The 26,603-nt window shown below is 40.8% G+C and overlaps 1 protein-coding gene across 3 annotated transcripts in view; it reads left to right on the plus strand.

The window, feature by feature from the left end:
• Window positions 1-26,603, plus strand: part of FOXP1 (forkhead box P1) — a 616,360-nt gene that overhangs the window by 26,176 nt on the left and 563,581 nt on the right. The window lies entirely within an intron of this gene.

Raw genomic sequence — 26,603 nt, forward strand, 5'->3', positions numbered from 1 at the left:
GGTAGATTACCCTGGCGTCACAGCTCACAGCAACCTCAAACTCTTTGGGCTTAAGCGATTCTCTTGCCTCAGCCTCCCAAGTAGCTGGGACTCCAGGTGTCCTCCATAGAGCCCAACTATTTTTTGGTTGTAGTTGTTGTTTGGCAGGCCTGGGCTGGCTTCGAACCTGCCATCTCTAGTGTATGTGGCTGGTGCCTTAGCCACTGAGCTATAGGCACTGAGCCCATATTATAAATCTTATACTTGTAAAAATAAGTGAAGAACTGAGCAAGTTAAATAATGAGAACTCAGAAAAGTGGACATGTTTTAATTTTGAATTCTGTGATTGGTCTAGGAAGTATCTCACCAGGGGGAAGAATCTTTTGATGGAGCTTCTATTTTAAAGCAGATAATGTGCATTATGAATAGACATGAGAAGATACTTAGAAGGCCTGCAATATTACAGCATCCAAATTTGGCCAGCTATTTCAGGCAATTACAAAACTAGTTAATATATTTAATGAGTTTTGTCTTATAAAAAGATTTCTCAAAGAAAGGCACTCAGAGTGCAATTAGAAAGATGACCCATACAAATATTTTGGCTAAAATATTTATATATTTCAATAACAAAATTAAGAATATCCTCAATTTAGCTGCTATAGTTAACTCATACTTAAGACCCACATAATATTAATTTTCTCAGTTAATATTATGGGCTAGAGATATTGACATTTGAAGTGTCAATATATTTGCATTTATTAAGCAGGAAATACAATTTTGAAAAATACTGTAGGAAGTTTTATGAAAGTAATAAGACCAACGTTTTTCCTAACTTTCTTATAGAAATTCACTGATGACATGGTAAAAAAAGAGGTAAGGTCATGACACTGATGAAAGTACAGGGTTGTGGACTACTAAAATAATTCTGCTTATATTATTGTTAATATTATTATTTTTTTGAGACAGAGTCTCACTATGTCACTACCGGCTATTTTTTGTTGCAGTTGTCATTGTTGTTTAGCTGGCCAAGGGTGGGTTCAAACCCGCCTTGTGTATGTGGCTGGTGCCATAACCACTGTGCTACAGGCACCAAGCCTATTATTGTTACCATTAAAATACCTATTTCAGAAGACTCTAAGGATGATAGTTATTTGGTAACTAAAGCACTTGGCATGTAGTAAGCCTTACTTATTTGCTGTCATTCTAATAATTATCAATATCACTTTGCCTACTTCTTTGCCAGTTCCATACTATGTCTATTATACTATACTTCAAAAAAAGTTTTTTTTCTTTTTTTTTGTTAGATACAGAGTCTCACTTTGTCATCCTTGGTAGAGTGTTGTGGTATCACAGCTCACAGCAACCTCTAGCTCTTGGGCTTAGGTGATTCTCTTCCTCAGCCTCCCTGAGGTGCCTGCCATAACGCCCAGCTATTTTTTTTGTTGCAGTTTGGCTGGGGCCGGGTTCGAACTTGCCACCCGCGCTATGTGGAACTGGTGCCCTACTCACTAAGCCACAGGTGCCACTCATACTTCAAAATTTTTATATGCTTTTGTTTTATAGTTTTTCTAACCTACCTTTTCAATTTTTTTCGTGAAAATCATTTCTTTTTTTGATTTGATTGAAATTTAAAATAGTTAACTATTTTCTGTATTACTTCTCCCCATCCAGGAAAATAGTTTAATTATCCTTTTATTCAAGTATTCTGTTTTGTTTCTTGTGAAAATTTTGTACCTGTACTTCTGTACCTAGAAAAGAAAGATGCAGCTCATTTATATTTTCTTACAGTTTATTTTTGGTATGTAGATAGCTCTGTATTTTTGTATATTGTATATTTAATTGTCTTGCTGACATCTGATTAGGGCTATGTTTTTATTGTTACATTTCAGAAAACCCAAGGAATTTCAGATTGCATTGATGTTAATACTAGCACCATTCCCCATATTTCTTTTTCCTGCTTTATTGCATTGGTTCTGTGTTAGAGAACAATGTTTAATAGTAGTGGTAAAAATTAGTTAGTTTTATATCTCTTTCAGGCTAGATTTAATTCTGTCAAAGGCAGTGCTTTTTTTTTTTATTTATTTGGGGTTTTCACCCAAAGTTAGTCATTTAGGGTAGATAGCATATAGGATAGAATATTGTTACAGAAAATTAAACTAAAATAAATGTACTAGATGTTGAAAATTTAAACTGTTTAGGGGAGATGGTTTAGAGTTTATTGATACATTTAATAAAGTAATAATCATCCTTTCAGTTCTTCCAATCTGAATGGTACTAGAAATCCAGTAATACAGATATCAAAAGATTGATCATAGTACATGGAAGATAATCAGCTCCATATATGTAGCTGATTATTTGCTCCCCCAAGCAAATTTTTTTTTAATAGAAACACAGAACTCCACGTAAACAATTGACCAAAGATAGAATATTTGTTTTGTATGCCAGAAACATATAGGTTGAATATTACAGCTGGGGGCCCTGACACCCGCACGTGAAGTGCACTATAACCTTTGTCATCTGTGTGTCCAGGGTCTGGCCCCATTTATTACTCTGTTTTTTGGCATATTTGTAAAGTTTTCTTTTGACCAGGAAAATGCCATTCACCAAACAGAAAAATTATCTTCTTTGCTCTACCCTTGTATTTGAGTAATCCCCGGAGTACTTTGGGGGAAAGATAGTTATATGTTATTGTGTTCAGAATCAAGAAATAGAAATATCCTATAATTTATGTCATTTTGTTTTATAGCACACTTTAGTCTTATAAATGTCTTGACATTTTATAGAATGTTTTTGTGGATGGAGCCTTGATAGTTTTATGTTGTAGGAATTGTTTCCTTTGGAAAAATTTATATTTATGCCTTTGAAAGTCTAAGCCAGAACACATACACCAAACTCAACACTCAAGCTATCCATGTCAGGCATTATTTGCCTCTGAATCTCTCTCTGAAGTGCATACATTTTAGAGAAATGGTTTTCCCAATGTTTGCTGGTAATATTTTGAAGTGAGCATGAGTTTTTGTGTCTTGTGAGAAAATCTCAACTCTGTGGAGTCTGGGAGGAGGAAACATACCAACAGTTACTACGACAGTCGTGTCTGACGCACGGCCGAGAGAGTGCATTCTATTTGAAGAGATTCCTTGCTTGATGGTGCAATTGCGTAGCAAGCCTGCTGCCTTTGACCTCTGTTCTATGCTATAAAAATATCATTGATAGAAAAAGTTCTTAAAAATTCACTTTGTTTTTAACCTGATACCTGAATATATGAACTGGTGTCCAGGACTGATCTTTAGGGTTTGAACCAAAAGCCAAAATGGAGGAATAAAAAAAATGAATCTTTACTTACGTCAGTAGGATTCTTACGGGTATGTTAAAAACTGAATCTATTTTCTTCTCTTCCTAGTAGTTTTCTTTTTTCTACGTGTTAAGTTGCCTGAGCACTTTGAGGCATGTGCTTCCGTAGCTTTGCTTCCTCCTCACTGGATATTAATTTATTTAAAAAGTACATTCAATAGACACCTGTATTGTTCTAGTTATTTTTATAAGCATTAGCTTGTGTAATTTGTTTAACCCTTACCGTGTCTCGGTGACGTTAAGAGCTGCTGTTAGCCTCACTTTACAGATGTGGAAACCGAGGCACAGAGAGTTTACATAATTTATCAGCTCAAGGTCAAGCAGCCCAGGAAGTGGAGTAGATAGGTTTCAGATGCAGGCAGTCTTCTTCAAGGGTTTGTGCTATTACCCAGCATTACCATGTGATTTATAATCATTTTGTTGGGGCCAGGTGGGGATAATGGAAATTAGAAAGAGCTAAGTCTCCACAGACCCCTGCCTCCCCTCCGCCCTGTACCGTCATGACTCCATGATGTGGCTACGTGTGAAGAATGAAGTGCGATAGGCCTGGAGGTGAGTGGGAAGCAGCCTTGATTTTGATTCATTTATGCTATACTGTTTGCAATACTTTATACAGTGAACTTGTATTACATTTGTAGTTACAGTTTTAAAAATAAAATTTGTCCTTAAAAAAATCTTTTGACATACGCTTAGCTTCAAATTTTAGAAAGGCATGTTCTAAATATAAAGAGACATACACAAAATAAAAGTTTACTAAGAGCATTTTTTTTGAGGCGGGGAGAGCAACTTCCAGCATTAAGAAAGTTCTTTGATTTACCATGTCTTCCGTCTTCCAAAGCTTTCAGCAAGTCTTGGTTCATCTGAAAATTACGGATTATAGTCAAAATTGAGAAATGATGTTATTCCTCTTGTTATTTGTATCTAGTCTGTGGAATAAAATATTCGAGATGTGGATTATTAAAATATACATATTTCTTTTGGAATCTAAAGAAAATGCATTTTTATTTGGTAGAGAAGTTAGAAGTGAGGAAAAATACCTGTGACTGAGTTGTTGTCATGGAAGAAACACTGCGTAGCAGAAGATTTAGTTTGCCATTCTTTCAGTTAGTTGTAAGTGATATGACCTTAGTTATGTTGCTATAATGTCAGTATGTAAACCCCCTGAAGTTAAAATTAACCTTGAAAACCCATTATATAACCAACTTGTGGACCCTTAGCAGCTGAAAAGTCAACAATTAACTCCTTTGGTTAATACATCTTTGAGGCAGCATGGGGAAGTAGTTAACTTGTAAGGGTCTGAGTCCTGCCTCTTCCTCTTCCTAGCTGTGTGACCTTGGATGAGTTACATCAACACTCTGCCATAGTTCCTGAATCTGTAAAATGTCAATATTTACCCCTTTGCATTCTTGATTTGATTAAATGAGCCACTACAATAGAAACAAAACACTTAACTACTTTTTACATAGCAAATACTGGTATTACTGATTTGGCTTGGCACCCATAGCTCAGTGCTTAGGGCGCCAGCCACATACACCAGGGCTGGTGGGTTTGAACCTGGCCCTGCTAAACGACAATGACAACTACAAAAACAACAAAAACAGTGGGGTGTAGTGGCAGGCGCCTATAGTCCCAGCTTCTTGGGAGGCTGAGGCAAGAATTGCTTAAGCCCAAGAGTTTGAGGTTGCTGTGAACTGTGACACCACGCCACTCTACCGAGGGCGACATAAGACTCTGTCTCAAAACAAAACAAATATATATATGCATGTATACAAATATATATACATATATAACTGATTATTATTAATACTGACTTTGTCTTTTTATTTTGAGTTTTATTTCATTTGTTGGCAGTAAAGGCCCAATCTAGTTTGAAGGGAATGGAGAATATAAACAAAAGAGGGAACTGGGGCAGGGAAAGGAAGTACAGAGGTTGAATTATTGGTGCATTTTCTTATGCGATGTGGTATAAAAATAATGTTCTCAACACAGAAAGCTGTGCTATTGGGGTGTGTGTGTTTTTGGTTTTAAACTAGAGGCGGGATCATGCATTGATTGCTTATTCAACCTCTGTTCATTCACAGGGCTGAGTTTTCTCCCTCTCTCTCCTCTTCCCTTTCTTTCCAGTTTCTATCTATATCCACACTAATGTGATGATCAGTGGTTGAAAATAATCCAGAAGTTACTGATGTTTTTCAAATGTGTGTTAAACATGGGTATGCCGTCCATGCTGGAATTTCTGTCTCTTCGAAACCAAGAGCAAAGCCTGGTCAGAGGCCCCAGCTAAAGAGGAAGTGCACGTTGCCTCATCCTCTGTCCCTGTTCACATCTTTACCAGGCTGCCCTTTGGCCTCTTAAGAAATTGACAGTATGGGCCCCTACCCCGGGACTGAGTAAGTCAGCTTGGTTTAAGGGGTCTTTTCTGATTTGAGAAAGACACCCTAGGTCTTTCCTTCCAGCCCACGTAGATGTACACAACCAGAACTCAAACTGTGTTGCCAAAAGACCTCATAGATGTCAGATGTGATGATGACCACCAAAAAGGTGAAAAGTCTCACAGCTTTCCCCCTTCTCTCTCCATGACTTGCTGGAATGTGCTGGAATACTTCAAGGGCTGCTACTGTTAAGTAGCCAACCAACTGTTCATTTGAAGAGGGTGTTGGGTAATTGTGTCAGAAATAATTCTCCACAAGAACTTTTGTCTTTAATGTACGTTTGTTTCTGCCTCAGGCCCCACAGACAGCAACTTGCCTTTTGATGTCACAGAAGGAAGCACGGATTATACATGCATTGACCCTTGAGTGTGGCTCTGAGTGGCTTTAGCAGGGTGACACAAGTTCCTCGTTAGCATTCAGACATTTGAAAAGATGCTGACCTGGGTATGCGGGGGTCCGGCAGCCCAGGGAGATCCTCTGGGCCTCAGCCTGGTGAGCACCTTCTCAGCTAGACTCTGGACCAGGCCTGAGATGGACCAGGCTGTCCATCTGCCAGGCTCTCCTTTCCTCAAATAAAGAGTGTTTTTCTTTGGGATCCCACAAACCTATTCTCTAACTTTGCACTCTTTGTCCCTTCAACAGGTGTTTGGGGGCTCTGCTGGACACATTTTGTAGGCAGAGTCATACCCCTCACAGGCTCAAAATGAAGGGAGGACAAGGAAGGGTAAAAACAAACTGCTTGAGGAGAAAGTTGCCACATCTTTCCTGTTGTAGAAACCTGTAATTTTTAGTTTCCGTAAAGCCCAGATACATTGAATTCACCTTGTACCTTTTTGTGTTTGATAAGAATTTTATTTCCTAAAACTGACAGCAGTGACAGTGGTGTTAGAATTCAGCCCTGCGTATTTATTTCTACATTTCACAATTTGCTTTGTCTTTATAGTAAAGCAATTTCCTTCCTTCTTTTCTCTCCTTCTCCTCTTCCCCTTTTTTCCAATTTCTATCTATTGCCAAGCTCATAATAAAAAATAGACCCTTAAGTTTTAATTTCAGATGAAAACTAAAGGAAAACACCAGTGCTTGATTCCATTAGTGACTGTGGGTAGTCCTTGCAGGATAAATTACCATCATGAATCATTATCCATTTGGAGTGTGGTCTGCAGAGGCTCAGCAGTTCTTGGATCCTGCTGTCCAGAAGCCTCTTAGAAATGAGCAGGGAGTGGCCTTGGCATTGGTGCCTTTCAGTGGGCATTGGAGGTATGCTTCGCTATGTAGGGATATCTGATCAGAGTGGGTGGTCAGGCACCTTGCACCTAGGTTAACTTCAACCATGCTTTATTCACTCCCGTGTTGTACAAGCAGGATGTGTGTACATGAATAATATGGCCAGAGGCTCACTGTCCAACATCAAAAGTTTCTCAAAGGGACTTTATGAAGAACCACATGGAATTTGTAACTTGATCACAAAATTTGTACCATTGAGGACCTGAAAATAACTCTTTGGGTTTGTAGGTCACACCTTTCTAAGCTCAGTTAATGAGCAAGTCTTTATTCTTTACAAGATTAGCCAGGTGTACTTGGCTAATGTTAACTTTAGTCTTGGCTGCTTAGCCCTGTTGCTAATGAGGCCAAAGTGGGAATTCCTGCCTCTCATGGACCAATTACCTTTGCTCTCCTTCCTAGCCACCGAGCGCTAACCCTAGCCAGCTGGCATGTGAATGTCTGCAGTTGGATGCTGAAGTGGGGGAAGGTGCTACCCAAGGCCCTGTGTGAATTAGTGTAAATCCATAACCCCTCCTGGGGAAAACCCACACACACGCACACACTCCAGCGACCAAGGGTCAAGTGCATTGTCTCCACTTCTGAAAGGCAATAGAGTTGATTAAGGTTAACGGGAAAATGCTGATGTTGGCTTGAATTTTGGAGTTTTGCCAGGACGTATGCAACATTTAAGGTGATTTCGGGAAAACCATGCCCTGGTTCACTGGTGGAAGAGCTTAGGAGGAATAAAACAGTGGAAACCAAGAAGGAGAGTGTGATTACTTTTAAAAATGCAGCAATGTAAGGGGACATGACGATAGCTTAAAAATGTGTTTTCTAGGAATGCAGTATTTTCTAAAATCTTTTGATGACCCAAACCATATTTGGGTTGTAGGTTCCTCAGACTTTTAACACTTGCTTCCTTCCTTTTGCCAAAATGGGCTATTTTGGTTAATTTTGTATTACAGGTATGTATTAAGGAATTGCATATTAAATAGAAATCTTGCAGTTATTGGAAACTTGAGATTTTAAACAAACAACGAGGAACTTATAATGTTCTGGAAGATAAATATTTGCATAAGGCAGTTTAGTCCTTCGACACTTGTATTTTTAAAAACAAACAAACTCCAGCAATATTTACTCTAAGTAATTTGCAAAGTAAAATGAGAGTAATTTTGAAATCATGTGTAACTCTGATGCATTTATTTTCATAGGATGCATTCACATTTTGTAATGATAAATGTGTAGTAAAGGAAAAACCATAATTTTGCTTATATTTGAGAAATTCTAACATTGCCTTTGTTACATATTACTAGTTCCCAAAAGAAAGAAGATCAGACCCAGGGAAATTGTGACTTGTCCGAGGTCAGTCAGCTAGGAAGTATGAGCTTTTGTAAAAACCAATTCTCCTGCCTCTTGGGTCAGTGGTATTTCCATGACAGCACGCTGATTTTATGCACATGTGAATAAAATAACCGTTTTGCTTCCTTTTAACAGATTATAAGCTTGACAACTTGGAAATACCATTTTCTTTCCCCTTTCAAGAGGCAAATTCAGCCTGTTGCTTTACAGTCCTAACATGTTTTGATATCTCTAGATATAGACTTGACTTGTCTTTTCTTTACCTTGTAAGCTGTTTAGAGCAAGGTATGATTACAGTGATAAGGTAAATTTAGAAAAGAAAAAAGCCTATCTTTCTTGACTGCTGTCATTGAAAATAACTGTTACCCAAGTTTCATTTAAACATGGTAACTTAACAACTAATGTGGTTTATAAAATACATAACCATTTGGTCTTATTGCCTTGTCTCTCTCTCCGTGATCAGATTCTGCCTGTTTTACTATATGACTAGATATTTATGTTATGTTCAGAAAGACTGCTCCCCTCACCCCCTTATAAAATTAAACGCTGTTTAATCTGTTTTGGGCTTTGAAAGATCGTTTAGCCTTTCTTCTGCAGATGCAGAAGTAAGGAGAGCTTCAAGTTTGAATTTTCTAAATGTGCATTTTTGATCTGTGGCATCACTGCAAATGTTCTCCCCTTCCTTGTTTTTGTTTTTTTTTTTTTTTGAGACAGAGTCTCACTATGTCACCTGTAGAGTGCTGTGATGTCATAGCTCACAGCAACCTCAAACTCTTGGGCTCAAGCGATTCTCTTGCCTCAGCCTCCCAAGTAGCTGGGACTAGAGGTGCGTGCCACAACACCCAGCTATTTTTTTGTTATAGTTGTCACATTGTTGTTTAGCAGGCCCATGGCTGGGTTCAAAGCCGTTAGCCCCAGTGTATGTAGCCAGTACCCTAACCACTGAGCTATGGGCGCCAGGCCCCCTTCCTTTTTTTTTTAACTTTGACCAGACAAACTTTGTTCACTCATAGTACTTCATGAACAGCAAATTCTTTTGTTTCCTGCTTTTTCTTTTTTTATTCCAAATTTTTCTTTTGTTTCTTCCCATTTCTTTATTTTCTTTTGATATGTCTTTGAGGAAAATCAAGGCTGAAATATATGTAATTGACAGATACTATAGCAGTTTAACGAAGATATAAATTATTAAAAGAAATAAGATATATATAAGATGTATATTTTTATTTATATCTTTTAATACTTAACATCTTTTTAAAACTGCTATGGCACTGGTCACTTCTATATATTTTACCCCTGATTTTCCTAAAAGACATAGAAAAGGAAAATTACATATATGTATGTATATATATACACACACAACACACACATACATACATACACACGTGTATGCAGTATATAGTAAATAAGAGAATTTCATATCTTTACAAATATATTCAAAAGAGAACCACTTCAAATACATGGGTTTTTACAGAAGATCGCGTCTACCTTTATGTGGTGGTCTAAGATTGCTGTCGTTTTCTTTGTTAGGTATATTTGAAAGCAGGTGAGTAAACCAGGGAGAAATGACGCCGTCTGCCTGCTTCAGGAACAGAAGTAGGGGGACGTAGGCAGGCGACACTCACAGTCCCTGTGGGCCTGCTTACCAACTTTGTTTGGAAGTGTCATCCCCAAGACAAGCCTTACTCGGCCACTTCTGCCTCTCAGCTCCAATGGCCAGCTGAGAGCTCTGCAGATGTCACTCGTCACATACACCCTTAGATGTGAGCTGCTTAAGAGTAAGACTGCAACCTCACAGCTTATGCTGTGGCTCCGCAAGGCCGGATGGCTGTCCAGGGCTGGGTGTCAACCACGTTTGGGCTAACACACAGCAGGAGCCCACCACTGCTCACAACCAGAAATTGGTGCCCATTTTTGCCCCATTCTCCTCAATCCCTTTTCAAGTGGAAATTTTGCAAGTCGACTCCTGCAGCATGCGTAGTACAATTTGGCTGACAGCAGTTTCTGGCAAAAGAAATAACCAAATTATTATTCAGTCATGGGTTTTTAACAGCCGCAAAGCAAGTGGATGTTAACTAAATGATGCAATTTATTCCCTTCCCTCTTATTGCCAGCTTGCCTATTACAGAGCGACTGCCAGTTTTCAATAAGTGGTACCCAGATGGTATTCGCATGCCGCCCACTTGGTTACAGAGCCGAAGCGGGGAATAACTCGGCAGACACTACAAGCTGTGGGTCAATTGAGGGGGAATGCCTGTTGCTTCACAGTTTTGCATATGTAAATCTGTTAATGTTATGTCAGTATTGTGCGGGCTAAACACAAGCATTGCCTTTCTCTGGGGGCCCAGCTGAACTTGGACCATAGCCCAGTTATGCCGAGGCTCGGAGAGGGAAGCTGCACGTGAGGATGCTGCACCGCCCGCCTCCCTCCACGCAGCCTCCATTGCCTTATCTGCAGCCTAAGCGGGATGCAGGAAGTGTCTGCCATAGGCCGACTCCATAATAGGACAGGCAGGCCGGGTTTTATGAGCTGGCTGCGTAGGGAGGAGTGTGACTGTGTGTCTATTTTTAGGCCAGCCTTCAAGACAGTTCCTTTGGCCCAGCCTGCGCCTGCCTGCCTCGCTCACACTCTCCTCTGTGTCTGCCACACTTCTGCTCTCCATTTCATCAACTGCAGATGTGGCACACAGCCGTCGTAGAGAAGTCATGAACTGTGTTGTCTGCACGGCTTAACAGCCAACATCTGCTGCAGCAGGCTGAAGGGAGAGGCAGGGAAATCATTTTCGGGAATGCATTCAGGGGCCTCGACTTAGCCTCGACTTTGGCCTGTGCAGACAATTATTTTACACTAATTGCATCAAGATAACAGCTATAAAAATAAGATTTGAATCGCTCTGCCCCCTACCCCTCTTGTGAAAGTTGCCAGTTACAAAGGGTAGTCCTTTTTTTTCTTTTTATTGTGGTTGATTTCTTGTTCTCGAAAGCTTATTACATTGGGTGCAAACAACAACAAAAATGCCATAAAAAGGCAAGAATCGTAATATGCTTAAGAGCTAAAAAGACCTATGGTGTTGGTTTAACCAATGAAAATATTCCTGCAGGTATTGTAAAATTTATGTGCCATATGAAAAACATTAAGGGTGTTGTTTTTTCATGGAGGAAAATGTTCATTGTTGAGCCATTTTGTAAATTATTTTAATGCTGCATTTCTGCTTAAACCTCATGATTTTGATATATAAACCAGTTTAATGTTTTCTGCACAGACCCTGGCTTTTCTTAAATTTTATATATTGGAAAGCCTGTGTTTGTGTTGGAAACTGCTGGTCTCTTTCATATTGAAAATCTGTCTTCTGTGGCACAGTGCCATGTGGCAAAGGAATAATTTGACCAGATCTCGAGTGTTGACTTGATTCCTAAACACTAGGCAAGGCCACGCTCATAATCCTACAGGAGGTGGGTTTTCTTTTGTTGTTGTTGTTTTGTTTTATGAACTGGAATCATTTGACAGCAATGAGAATAGCATCTCTACGCTCCTGTGTGGACTAATATATTGGTCTGATCTCAACTTTGCATCTACTTGTAATAGAGGCAATACTGTGTTCAGCGTGTCTTAACTTTTTTTTGTAAATGCTCTCAGAGCAGGTTCTGGTGCAATACGCATTCCAGCATCTCGGATTCTCTGCAAGATTTGTTTCTGTGACATTTTGCTGTATCTGTTGTGCAGCTAGAGTACATGCTTCTCTCCTCACATTTCAAGGCTCTAGACTTTGTTCTGAAGAGCCAGATGGAAGTATGCAGATTGTTTTTATCTTTTGTCCTTCACACTGTAACCTGATCTCCAGCATATCTAGACATCTAGCAGAAAATTTACTATGTGAGAGCAAGGAAATGATTTAGAATATGGACCAGCCAGGAAAGAAGGGGCTCAGGATGTACTTTATCAGAGCAAATCTCTCCACCCACCTCCCATGCCCTTCTTTTTTGTTTTTATAAGAAAAGATTTTCTGATCTAGGGTATTTCTAACTATGCCCAAATATTCTTCTTGCCATTTAACGTGGGCTGAGAGCTATAATGGACCGGTGAATTTGATAAAGGCGTAAATACGTATGCAGTGAAAGTGGATTACCTGAAAACTGAAAGCTTAGAAAAAGTGTGAATTGGTAGAATCATAGAACTGGCAGTGGTCTTGCATATTAGGCCAGGGCAACTTAACTAAAACAAGAGATTTGTCTAAAGTAACATATCTAGCTTGAGCCAGATCTAGGGCTCAAACCCTGCATTGCCCCATTTGCTTCAGGAAACAAAGCAATTTCAGGCTTCATGATTTGTGGGGGATTTTATGGTAAAATATTTACAGCCTTTGTTACAGATTTCATATTCTTTTAACATGTCCTAAAAAAGTGTAATGATAGTTGTTTCCTTTGAAACTTTGTATATGGAATCAAATTAGTAACTATATAACATATTCATCACTGTATAAGGGTGTAGGACATTTGCTACACTTGCCAGTAAACGTATAAAATATGTGCTTATTTCCATATTTATACACGGCATAGTGTGGACATTTGGAATCAGGTGACCTGGGTTTCAGCACTAACTGTGGCGATGCAGTGCTGTGAGGCCTTGAGAAGTTACCCTCACATCTCTGGGTCTCTCCTCTCTACTCTGAAATAGTGATAGTAATAGGACTTGCCTTAGGGGTCACAAGATGGTCATAAGATTATGCACACGAGGCACTTAGCATGGTGCCCGAGCAGCAGATACAGTGTGCCTGTCCTTAATGACAGTGTATTATTTTAATTGATTATCTCTTATCCTTGACAACAGAGGAAAGCTATTGTAGTCATAAATGGCATTTCAGCCTTGGGTTTCAACTTTTTAGCAGACTGGTGTGTGCTCACCCTGCGTCTAGCACTTTCTGCAGCATTTCTTGTTTTACCTTGAGGTGTTGTTATGTGTTGTTACATCATTGTCAAGAACTGACCCTTATTCTCTTCCTTATCTAGTGATATTTTCTTGAACATTTTAGCTAGAAAAACCGAAACACAGCTTGTTAGCGGATGGAGTCCTCACCAAACTTGTTTTCTTGCATGAGAATATTTTGCCTCATTACAGCCAATAATATCTGCAATCCACACCATTAGAACCAACATATGGCTTGAAGAAATTAATATTTAAAGGCATATTTATTACCTCAAATAGAAAATACAGGTTCAATATTTTCTGCTAGTGCTAAACTTTATTCATTCAACAAGTATTCATTGAGTGCCTACTGTGTGCTAGGTGTATAGGACGAGGAAGACAGATGCTGTACCTGGCCTCCTGATGCTTCGAGGATGACATGAATCTTGACAGATTAGATCTCTCTGAAATCCAGCTTTAGTTTTTCCTTTGGTTTCTGTTCGGCTTTGGTCCTCATGTCTCATATATCTACCCATTAGCTTTCTACAATTCCACATTAAATTTTGTACTAATAAGAAAGATCTCAAGCAATTCTATTTATAATAGCATTGGAAACACTGAGCAATACAGTTAATACATGAAGTATAAAACTTGCAGACTGAAAACTTCAAAATATTTTTGAAAGAAGTTAACAGACCTTAAGTAAATGGAAAGATATCCTATGCCCATAAACTGGAAGACTTAATGTTATTACCAAGGCAATCTGTATGAAAACCCCAGGTGCCTTGTTGTTGTTTTTTTTTTTTGGCAGAGGAACCCAAAATAGTCAAAACACTTGAAAAAGGGCAAAGTTGGAGGATTCACAATTCCTGATTTTAAAACCTACTACAAAGCTACAATAATAAAGTGTGGTATTAGAATGAGGATAGAGATGAATCAATGAAATAGAATTGAGAGTCAAGAAATAGATCCTTACATTTATGGTCAATTAATTTTTACTAAGGTTGCCAAGCAGATTCAATGGAGAAAAAATAGTCTTTTTAAGAAATGATGGTGAGGTGGCGCCTGTGGCTCAAGGAGTAGGGCGCCGGTCCCATATGCTGGAGGTGGTGGGTTCAAACCCAGCCCCGGCCAAAAAAAAAAAAAAAAGAAATGATGGTGAGAAAACAGAATATTCATATGCAAAAGAATACGTGGGACCCTCTTTCACACACAGTATGTAGGTCGAGGACGTGAATGTAAGACCTAAACATATAAAACTTTTAGAAGAAGTTAGGGGAATAAATCTTCCATGAGCTTGGGTCAGGAAGTGCTTTCTTAAATAGGAGGTCAAAAGCATAAGGAACAAAGAGAAGATAAATTGGGCTTTATCAAAATTAAAAGCATTGGGCTTCAAAAATAGGACACTATTAAGAAAGCAAGGGCGGCGCCTGTGGCTCAGTGAGTAGGGCGCCGGCCCCATATGCCGAGGGTGGCGGGTTCGGACCCATCCCCGGCCAAACTGCAACAGAAAAATAGCCGGGCGTTGTGGCGGGCGCCTGTAGTCCCAGCTGCTCGGGAGGCTGAGGCAAGAGAATCGCGTAAGCCCAAGAGTTAGAGGTTGCTGTGAGCTGTGTGACGCCACCGCACTCTACCTGAGGGCGGTACAGTGAGACTCTGTCTCTACAAAGAAAAAAAAAAAAAAGAAAGCAAAAAGCCCACACAGTGGGAGAAAATATTTGCAAATCTTATATTTGGTAAGGATCTGTTATTCAGCATGTATAAACAACTCTTAACAATAAAAAGCTGAATTATGAGAGGCAAAAGGTCTACATAGATATTTCTCCAAACACAGATATACAGATGGCAAATAAGGACACAGAAAGGTGTTTAACATTATTAGTTATTAGGTCAATGCAAACGGAAACCATAGGGAGGTCCCACTTGGCACCCACTCGGAGGGCTATACTCAAAAAGATAAAAGAATGTTGGTGAAAATGGAGATATCAGAACCTTTTTTCATTGTCACTCGGAATGTAAAATAGTTTAGCTGCTTTGGAAATGGTTTGGTAGATTCTCAAAAGGTAAAAGAATTGCCACATGACCCTAGATGTATACCCCAGAGAAATGAAATCATCTGCACAAAAACGTGTGCACAGATCTTTGTAGGAGAATTATTTGGAGGCAAAGTGGAGGCAACCCACATATCCATCAACTAATCAATAAACAAAAGGTGGTTTTTGTGTCTAGTGGAATATTATTCGCAAAAAGGAAAAAAGTATTGAGTCAAGCTGCTCACATGGATGAGCCTTGAAAACACTGTACCTACTGAGAGAAGCCAGACCCAAAAAGGCCACGTGTTTTATGAGCCCATTTGTGTGACATCCTCAGAATTGGCAAACCCACTGACAAAGTAGTTAAGTGGTTGCAAGGGATGGGGAGCCACTGCTAATGGGGACAGGGTTTCTTTAGGGAGTAGGAAAATGTTTTAAACTTAGATTGTGGTGATCCTTTCACAACTCTAGAATATACCAAACTATTCAAATGTACAATTTTCAAGGATGAATTTTATGGTATGTGAATTATATCTCAATAAAAAGACTTCATTCACTCTCTCTCTCTGAATTTTTGTACCTGTAGAGTGAGGCACAGCTAATTACTTTTTCTATCAGCTAGTGCAGGGCTCAGCAAATATTTCCGTAAAGGGCCAGACAGTAAACACTTCAGTCTTTGCAGGCCACACAGACTCCGTTTTGTCATCTAGTGCCGAAGCAAACCAGAGACAAATTGGTTGTGTTCCAATAAAACTTTATTTGTGGACACTGAATGTTTCCATTTCATGTAATTTTCATGTATCCCTAAATGGTGGTATTATTTTCATTTTTCTCCCTGCCATGTTAGAATGAATGAAAAAACCGCTCTTCAGCTTGTGGGCTGTCCAAAGCAGGTGGTCAGAGAGATTCGGCCTGTGAGCTAGTAGTTTCCCAGCCTCTGTGCTGTTGCCACTAAAAGCTTTAAATATGTTTTGGCAACTTCATGAGGAAGTGCTTGTCCTTGTTCACAGAACTGAAGCAAGTCACCCAGGTAGTGGTTGCCAGGGCTGGGTGTTATCCTTGCGGGGTCTCAGAGCCTGTGCTCAGAAACCACGTGCTTCCATCGAGCCTCCTTAGGCCGGCTGCTGGCTGTGCTGGGCTGTCTGGGCTGTGGGTTGTCCTGCCTCCTTCATTCTCTTCTAGCACTCTTTTCCATATTGCTGTGCCAATACCCACATTGAGCCGGGGGAAAAACAAATCCACCACCTTGCCTCCCTTTCAGACTTTCCTCGTGACTCACTCCTTCTGGGAAGGCGATGCCTCAGCCACCTTTTGACCCTGAATCCAGCTGGAACTGAGTGCGCCTTGCTGGCTGCCGGGCTCTGCCTTTATCATCCGCCTTTCTGCAGGCGGATTCACTGTGCACCAATTAAACCCTCTGCGGGGACTATTTTTTTAATTTATTTTTATTTGTAGAGACTCTTTGTTTCATTTAGTGCCCAACACATGGCTAGGACCTTCGGGGAAGTTAAAACACCCAGTGGCACCTTCCGTTTAGATTCTGCTCTCTCGCTCACTCAGCGAGAGTGAGCTCCGTACACTTACGTGCCTTCCCTGGCCTCCATCTCCTGTTCTTGGATACCTGCCAGACCTTCCCTCCATGGCTCAGGTGGGCAAAAGGCAGAGGCAGCAGGGCAGGTGAGTCACTTTCACATCTCTGCATTCCCATGATGGTTGCTGTTCAGGACATGTGTGCTATCTTTAGGGAAAATGGGACATTGCATGGAGGATGTCTCTTCCCACCCCATTCTCTGTTACTCCCATGGAGAAACCACCATCACGATGGGTTTGCATCATGGCACATAGAGAATGTGTTAAATGCGACTGTGGAATTTTTCCCACAGAGTGGCAGAAAGCTTCGTAATCCTCTGCTACAATTCAGTTCATCTCTCAAACGTTTGCTCATATGTTTCTGCTCCTTCTGTGTAAGGATCGTCCTCTGGAAGCTTTGTTTTCTGTGCTTCTTTTAAGACAGAGCAACAGCTATCCCCCACCCCACAAAATAAAAAAAATGAAAAAGAAGAAGAAGAAAATAATTTAGAACTGCTTAAGTGATTAATGTAAGCTCTTTATTTGTGACTCATCGTGTGGTTCAGAAAAGAGTCCTTCTGACTTTAGTGTTGTTCCCCATCATAGTGATTTGGATTGTGTTAACTATTAACATTCAGAGTCTGTACAAAGGTGGCCATGTCAATTGCCAGTGAGTGGGGTAGAGGGAGGGCAGGTGTTGGAGGTGAAGCTTTTGGGTAAGGGTGGCTAGGATGGATGAATTGCATTATTCTGCAATTCCTGGGTCAGAAGTGAATTATTTCAAGTCCAGAAACTTTCCTTCTTTGGCCTAAAATTTTTTTTTTTTTTTTTGCAGTTTTTTGGCTGGGGCTGGGTTTGAACCCACCACCTCCGGTATATGGGGCCAGTGCCCTACTCCTTGAGCCACAGGCACCGCCCGGCCTAAAATATTTTTAACATACTACTTGGAGGGGTTATTGGGTTATAAGGAGCAGGGGAGAATTTGTTGAAGTGATTTAGAGTTGTGCCACAGGATCCCTGGGGAAATGGGAACTGGAGTCCTGGATGTGAGGCACCTTCTCCCTCTGGGTCACTCTTCTTGTGCCTTAGGTCTTGGCTGTCCTTCACTTTTCTCTCTCCTTGCAGACAGCCCTGACGTTCTGCCAACAGCCCCTCATGACTTCCCCCCAAGGGTCATTCTTGGTCCCTGAGATGTTGAGGACAAGAACTTGTATTATTCTGTCTGTGTACATACCGTATTTGCCAGCAGCCTCGGTGTTGCAGGAGCTGGTAGACAAGTCGGTGAGGGGAGAGAAGACGTGACGGGCAATAGAAAGGCACCAGGATGTAGCCACCTGGCAGCCCGAGCAGAACCAGCAAGGAGAAGCACCGGCAGCTCGAGCCGCTCCTCTGCCTCTCATCTGTCTCTTGTGTCTCAGGCCACAACCTCCTTGCTCTGCGTTCTGAGCAGACCTGTTAGGTTCTTCTCAGGTGGAACTGGGTTCACAAGTCAGCACATGGGGTAAAATTTCCCTTGAAAATCTTGCAGATGACCAGTAAGTGAGGTGAGCTATGTGCAGTCCGTGGGGCATGTGGGGACAGGGACACGCAGGGGAACATCAGCGTTTCTGCTCCTTTTGCTCCAGGGCGTTTGCTCATCATCTGCACTATTACTGAACATATTTTCCTTCCCCCTGCTCTTCCTCCAAAAATTGGTAGGTGCCTTTGTATTAGTTAAACTCGAATAGAGTGTGATTTCACTGGATCTCACCCCCAATTCCAGATTCACTGGGAAGAATTTAAAGGATATGATTGGCCCACAGCGGGCTGTGTACATGTCCTTAGCCCAGTCAGCCCTGGCTCCGAATTATCGATTACACTCTTTTAACATTTAAACTTTTAATTCAGTTTAGCAAAATAAACAAAAAAAAGAGAGAGAGAAACAGAGCATTGGAACAAATAATGGGAATGCGGCAAAGAAACAACATCCTGGGAAAGTGACAGTTTGAGTCTAGTCCCTGGCTGTGATGAGATCAGAGATACAGTGCGTATCAGGATCACCTGCGTGTGATTGTTTTTTATTTTTATTTTTTTATTTTATTTATTTATTTTTGTATAATTCTTTTTATTTATTTTATTTATTTATTTTCTTTTTCTTTTTTTTTTATTGTTGGGGACTTATTGAGGGTACAATAAGCCAGGTTACACTGATTGCAATTGTTAGGTAAAGTCCCTCTTGCAATCATGTCTTGCCCCCATAAAGTGTGACACACACCAAGGCTCCACCCCCCTCCATCTTCCCAATGCATGATCCCACAGTCCTCTGAGTCTCCGGAGGTGGAGCCTGCATGTTTGAATAAGGAAACCATGTGAATCTTACCTGGGCTAAATTTTGAAAATGACTAGCTAAAAGAGAAAAGTATGGGGCTTTTGGAGCTACCTTTAGAGCAGTGGTTCTCAACCTTCCTAATGCCGTGGCCCTTTAATACCGTTCCTGTGGGTTGCCACCCACAGGTTGAGAACCGCTGCTTTAGAGTACAGCTTCTATCAATAATACTAGGGAGAAATAATCAGGTACCTCTTTCTCTGGAACAATTGGACTTAAGGTGACACCGGGGGTTAGGAATTTTTTTTTTTTTTTTTGTAGAGACAGAGTTTCACTTTATCGCCCTCAGTAGAGTGCCATGGCCTCACACAGCTCACAGCAACCTCCGACTCCTGGGTTTAAGCGATTCTCTTGCCTCAGCCTCCCAAGTAGCTGGGACTACAGGCGCCTGCCACAACGCCCGGCTATTTTTTGGTTGCAGTTTGGCCGGGGCTGGGTTTGAACCCGCCACCCTCGGTATATGGGGCCGGCGCCTTACCGACTGAGCCACAGGCGCCGCCCGGGGGTTAGGAATTTTTCTGAACTTAATATGTGCTACAGTCACCTTAAATCCATTTTTGAAGAAGGTGAGCTCTAAATAAAAAAAAAAGAATCTTGGGTTCTGTCATTATTTATTAGATTTTGTCAATCTCTCTGGAGGATTCCTTCATAGGAGCTGACTAGACCCATTATTCATTAAAAAAAAAAAAGATGATGGAGCCTTAAATTTGTCTGGAATATATTTTGCATATCTTCCCAGTTTTGCTATTACCTCTTTAAAAACATCTGGAAAGTTTTGCAGAATTAAAGAGTTGGTGGGGGTAGATGAGAAATTACACACAGAACAACGAGAGCTCCTACCTCCCCAACCCATGCAGCTGAATGTCCTTTTGTAGCTTTTGACTCAGTAAAAACTTAACTACTAAGAACCTGTTTTTGACTGGAAGCCTTACATAAACAGCTGATTAACACATATTTTGTATGTCATATACATAATTATATACAGATAGATAATTATAGACTGAATTCTTATAATAAAGTAAACTGGAGAAAAGAAAATGTTATTGGGAAAATCATAAGGGGAATATATTTGGTCATGAACATATATCCTAGAAAAATTGCTCTGTCCTTCATTGCTGAGTATCACCACGGTCACCAGATGGCCAGAGGGAGTACTTGAAGGTGAACCAGAGTGACATTCAGCAATGAGGTATATTAGCCCCTTTTTCTAGGATGTGTTTGTGAACTTGTCAGTCGTTGTACAACAACAGCTCTGATGGCTACTCTTTGGAAAAAGAGTTCCAAACTTGCTTGAAGGGTGGACTAGGTGCACAGCTTCCCAAGGGAAGGACCTAGAAGTGGTTTTCAGCAATGCGGTAGGCAGTAACACTTCCTCTAGGACGAGTTTGTGAACTTAATTGTCTGACTTCATACTTACCGTTCATTAAGTGGAAGTGGATCATCATTAAGATCTTCATCTTCATCCTCCTCGGGGGGGATGAGGCTGAGGGGAGGAGGATGAGGAGGGGTGGCAGAGGTGGGAGAAAATCCTTGTGTAAGTGGATGCTCCCAGTTCAGACTTTTTGTTGTTCAAGGGTCACACGTCCATACTTTTAGAATGCATCTTGCCTAATCAACAGTTGTGAAATACTGAAGCTATGTCGTATTTTTCTTTCATATTATGAAAGTTAAAGTTACTTTTATAGCTACTGAGTTCTCACCAGATGCTGCAAAAGTACTATTTGTTAAACCTTGTATGTTAACCTTAACTTGTAGCAGATTCCAAACTCTTTATTTCTGCTTACTGGAGCAAGATGTATTAACCAGGGTCCCATGCTTTGATTTGAATGATTTAAATATGACTCATTTTCTGTTTCTTTCAAGGATAAAGTGTATATATGTCTCCCCCTCTCCTGAAAATCAAGAAGTTATTGGTAGATATGTTTGGAGTGGCCAGTGTAAACTCAGTTGTCGCTTAAGGCACTTTGTGTTCTCTCCTGGAAGAGAAGGGCGGGGCAGGTGGGAGCTGGGAGAAGCAGCTTCCCTTTGCTTCTCCTGCCAAATCCTGTAAAAAAAAAGTGCCACACCGTCTCTTCATCTCTTCTCTGCACAGCAGGGCATGGATTGGGTGGAGATTTTGGCAACACCATGAATTTTAATAAACAAGTTATTTTTAAAATTTCCTACCTCAAGGAAACCCAGACTGACACCAAATTAATTTCTTAAAAACTTATTGAAGTAGCATCTGTCTTGCCAACAATCTGGGGTAAAAAATAAATAAATAAAAGTCTTTCTCTCCTTCTCTTCCTTCCTCAGTGTGTTCTTCAAGTGGCAATCCCTTGTTTAAACCACAGGTAGATTAGAAATACATTGAGGTCTTTTCCTGTCGCAGGTTCCCATTGCTTTCCTTAGGACAGGAGTAGTTTGCAGCCGTAACTAGAGGCGGCAGATAGCTGAGTAACTTCTTGCTGGAGTCCTGCTGCTGGCACAGATGGAATCGGCAGGCCCTTCCAGGTGACCTTGGGAGGCGATACCTTTGTAAGTCGCATCTCATCATGGTCCAGGAATTGAATTCTAAGCCTCTGTTTGAACTGATATCTCCTATTTTGCCTGAGCATTGCTGAGTCCTGGGTCTGGAAGAAATTTTATTTTTCTAAGTGTGTCCCTCCTCAGAGGTATAGATAGTGGAAATAAGGAGCAAAGATTTTTATGCACACCTGAACATAAGGAATTGAGAAACAAGTTGTAGTTGTGCTTTTTAAATGGAGCTGTAGGAAGAATCTCGGTTACAGTGGCACAGTCTATTTTTGTTTCCATGGTAGGGGCCAGTTTGGGGGCAGAATGGGAAAATTAGTGTAAGTTAGCTCAGCCTTTCTTCCTCTCCCCAATCCTGGATGGTGGAGCTTTCTTGAAAGTTTTAACCCATCCTTACATACACGGTGGAGTCACATAGCTCTGGGGTCCAATCCTAATTCTGCTAGGGTACAGCAAATCTTAGATAAATAGCTTCATCTTAATTTTCCAGTTGTCAAACTGTAATAATTGCAGCCATTTTGTTGTCATGATCATTAAATGAGATAGTGCCTAGAAAAGGCTTAGCACAGTGTGTGCAACACAAATATAATTAACTGATTTTGTGGGAAATTACCTTTCAGGTAATGCCTCTAGTCTGACAGTTCCTCTTCAAATAGGAAAACAGACTATTTTCTCTTACTACGCTGTCAACACAAAAGACTTTTGGTCACCGGAATGTGTAGGGGTTCTTTCCTGTATCAAGTGTCTTGGGCTGTGTAGCTATAACAGAATACCTCAGGCTGGATAACTTATAAAGGATGGAAATTTATTTCTTACAGTCTGGAGGCTGGTAAGTTCAAGGTCAAGGGGCCATACCTGGGGAGGACTGTCTTGACTCGTTACAACCTGGCAGAGGGCATCAGATGGTGAGAGGGCACTCAGGAGAGCGAGAGAGGCTGGAACTGGCTGTTGTAACACACCCACTCCTGAGAGAATACTTACTGACTTCTGAAGGCAGCGCCCTCTTGAACTGATCCCTTTGTAAAGGTCCCACCTCTTAACACTTTTGCATTGGTGATTAAGTTTCCAACACATAAAATTTGGAGAATGCATTCAAACCATTGCACTGACCAATTCTCCAGCACCAGCTGGGCGTCCTCTAATTCAGCTCACTTCTGCCTGGAGACGGCATCCCATCCCACAGGTTGAGGCCTCAGCCCCACAATACTGTCCCTCTGCAGATGAAGGCCTATGTTGTCACCTGTACTGACCAACCAGCTATCCATGGGAGGTTCCCATGACTCCCTCCTTGGGTTCAATCATTTACTGGAATGGCTTACAGAATTCTAGGAAGCACTTATGTTAACTGTTTTTTTTGTAAACAGTATTAGAGGATAATGATGAACAGGTAGCAGAGATACCCAGGGTCAGGAGGTGGGAAGGTGTGCCCAACTTCCATACCCTCTCTGGGGCTCCACCCTCCAGGCACATCTGTGTCATTTTGAGTTTTTGTCAAAGCTCCCTTAAGTAAGCATGATTGATTGCATCTTTGGCCATTGGTGTTCAACTCAACATTCAGCTTTTGTCTTCTCCCTGGAGGTCAGAGGTTGGAACTGAAAATTCCTACTTTCTAATCATGTGGTTGGTCCCGCTAGCAACCAGCCTTCTCATCTAGGCTCCAGCTGGAGCCCCCAGCTATGAGCATACAAGAAGACATTTACCCTTTTGGAGATTCTCTGGTTTTTAGGGGCTGTATGCCAGAAAACAGGAGCAGAGACCAAATACAGTACTTGTTTCTTATGTAATGTCACAGTGAGTTTGATGCAGTTTTCCAAAGAAGGAAAAAGTCTTGAGTAAGATAACACCCACATTAGTACTTACTTTTAAACTTTGATTTAAATTTAAGTATCGACACGATGAGAATATTGTTTTGGTTGATCTGTACATGAAGTATTGACATATACTAATGGGTTCCAGTACATTCAAGATGAAACCTTTCCTTTGATTCTCTAGCCGAAAACTTTTTGGAAAGTCAGGTCAGCACACAACCCAAATCATTACTTCGACAGGGAGGAGAGTGGTTTTTCAGCCTGGCTGAGTTGCACAGTCTGATGTCAAGAGGTTTGGTTTTTTGTTTGCCTTTTTCTCTGTTACTGAGAAGCCTCCTATATTGTAATCTAAGTTGTGCCCTATGGATACGGTACATTACTTGGGGCAGAGTTTTGCCTTATATGGCATTCACTTTTGAAACCAGAAATGTTTCCGAGTTTAGCATCACTAGTAGTTAAACATTTTACAGTCACTGTTTACTGAAGATACTTTAGCACTTGCAGACTTTTTTTAGGACTAAGCTAGGAAAGAACATCGCTTTGTCTTCTTCCATACCTGGTCCCTACCCACAGGCCAAAGTTGCCTAAAATTATCCACTCTTGTTTCTTCTGGGGCAGCTATCTTAAAACTTACATGTTTTGTATGGCCACTTATCATACCCCTCTTGTTTTCTCATTCAAGTAGTCCCAACCCCTGTATTAATTTTGTTTGTCCAACTTAACGTGTTTCTTTAAATTGAATCCTCTACATCAATCAGGGCAAATGAATCTGAATCACTAAAATTCAAATTAATTTGTGACCTTCATGTTTCCTGACAAAACTGGAGTGTAAACTCCAGTGGTCCACATACTTTGATATTTTGAATAATTTTTGAGGACATTAGAAGATCAGAGATTATTTATTATTTCCCTGAGTTTGCTTGATGGCAATCACAGCTCTGTAGAAGTCAATCAAGTCTCTTGATAATTCTGTTTAGGTGGTATATAATTAGGCATTTAAAATTAGCTAAGTGCCTGTTTTGCTATGCATTTCACATTCTCTTTGGGAAGGCATGTTTACCAGATGACTTTGGGGACATCTTTTACTTCAGCTTTTTCTTTTCCCCTGAGCTGTGAGTTTGAAAGTTAGGGAATTCTTTCTACTTGTGTTACCTGTTTGTCAGCAATTTGCCAGAGTTGTTTTTGTTTAGCACTGAACAAGTGCCGCAAGGTGTATGCACAAACATATTTTCATAAAGAGAACAAAAAACCCACAATAGTGCCTGCTTTCTTGGGCATCTGTATTTTTAGGTGTGTGGGTATTTAAAAATAAACAACAGCAGCAAACCATCTACACACAAAGTCCCTTTGTTTTTTTCTTGCATCTCAGTGTCCTGAAGACACTGTGGGCTTTTCTCTTTGAATGACCCAAAGTCCGTATCATTATTACAGAATTGCCATCTCTGAATTAAAACGTGGCATAGTGAGCAAATAAATATGACAACCTTTAATTTAAAAGGAAACTGATTTATTTGAAATTAAAGTAGGCAATATAGAAAAACTGTTTAAAAGTCAGGGTAATTTTTGAGTCTGAAACAACAGCTTCCCTTTGGCATTCCATTTTGAATGCTTTGTCAAAGAGTGAGCTAACATAACAAGCATACTTTTTTCTCTGTCTTCTCTATGAAAAAAAATCTCATAATTACTTATATTGTAAGGCCTTTTTCTTCCTTAGCCTCAAAGAAGAGGAGCAGAGTGGCTGGATTCTAGTGTTCCTCTGCCCTTTTCATCTGCGTCATAAATACCAGTTGATGGAGTTGGACTTGAACCCAGGCCTATAAAGATCTTGAGCTCTTGCATTTTGTTGACTGTTAGCAAGCCATGCTTTTTCATTGTTAAAGATCCTGTTGTCACACCTCCAGCTTGGATGTGGTATTGATGTCCTGACTGGTGAAGGACTGAATGAGGGTCACTTGGCTCATCTGAACTTCATCACAGGGCTCCTTCCAGTCTGCTGGGTGAGAATGAGCTTTTGGAAGGCAGGGCTGTGTCTTTCTTAATTTCGAACTTGTTGTTCTTGCTGGCTGATGCTTGAATCATTAGCCATTGTTAACTTAATTAATCTTCGCTGCTCCTTGCCCTGGAGTTGCCTGACAGTCACAAATCACCTGTTGCTGTTTTGACTGGCTGCTGTGGTGTGAAATTGGGATTGTTCTCTGCACAAGCATGCCTGGCTGGGGGGCAAGTAGGGGCTGATACCCTGCCTGGTGTTCTTATCCGGTCCTGGGTTCTGCCTGCCCCAGCCTGGAGGAAGGAGAGCCTTTACAATTTTTTTGGCATATACAGTAGTGTTCTTTGCTCACCAGGCCGTGAGGGAAACTTTTCTCTAATTCACACAGACACACTCCTAAGGCTTGACAGGTGATGCAACCCACTCCCACAGTGCCATATTCAAAGGTGATTTTAAAGAAATACTGATGAAAACTTAAACGCTAAAACCATGCATTTGCTTCATAGAGCCCCATGTCTGCTCTAAGATGGCAGCATTCCTTTACCATATTAAATATTTCCCCTCAATTTTTATTCCTTACGGGTTTCTATAAGATATATAGTTTGTATTTAGAGTGTTACTCACTACTTCTTTTGGCAAGGGTTGTTTGCATCTGTTGACATAGTTTTCAAGATTTCCCTAGGCAAAGCACATCCATCTTGTCAGCTGAGGGCTGGAGCTGTGGCCTGATCTCTGGGTTCTGACTTCACGTGTGTGTTCACGGGATCTGTATGTGCGCCTGAAGGAGATCGCTGGCCTGAGCTGCTTAGGTCATCAGGCATCAGCGTGGTGTTGATTTTGGTCATTCTCTTGATTGACATCAGGTACCACTAGTACTCTTTATTATTTTATTTATTTATTTATTTGTAGAGACAGAGTCTCACTTTGTTGCCCTTGGTAGAGTGCTGTGGTGTCACAGCTCACAGCAACCTCCTGCTGTTGAGCTTAAGCAATTCTCTTGCCTTAGCCTTCCGAGTAACTGGGGCTACAGGTGCCCACCA

The sequence above is a fragment of the Nycticebus coucang genome, chromosome 8, assembly GCF_027406575.1.
Source record: "Nycticebus coucang isolate mNycCou1 chromosome 8, mNycCou1.pri, whole genome shotgun sequence".
Classification (NCBI taxonomy): domain Eukaryota; kingdom Metazoa; phylum Chordata; class Mammalia; order Primates; family Lorisidae; genus Nycticebus; species Nycticebus coucang.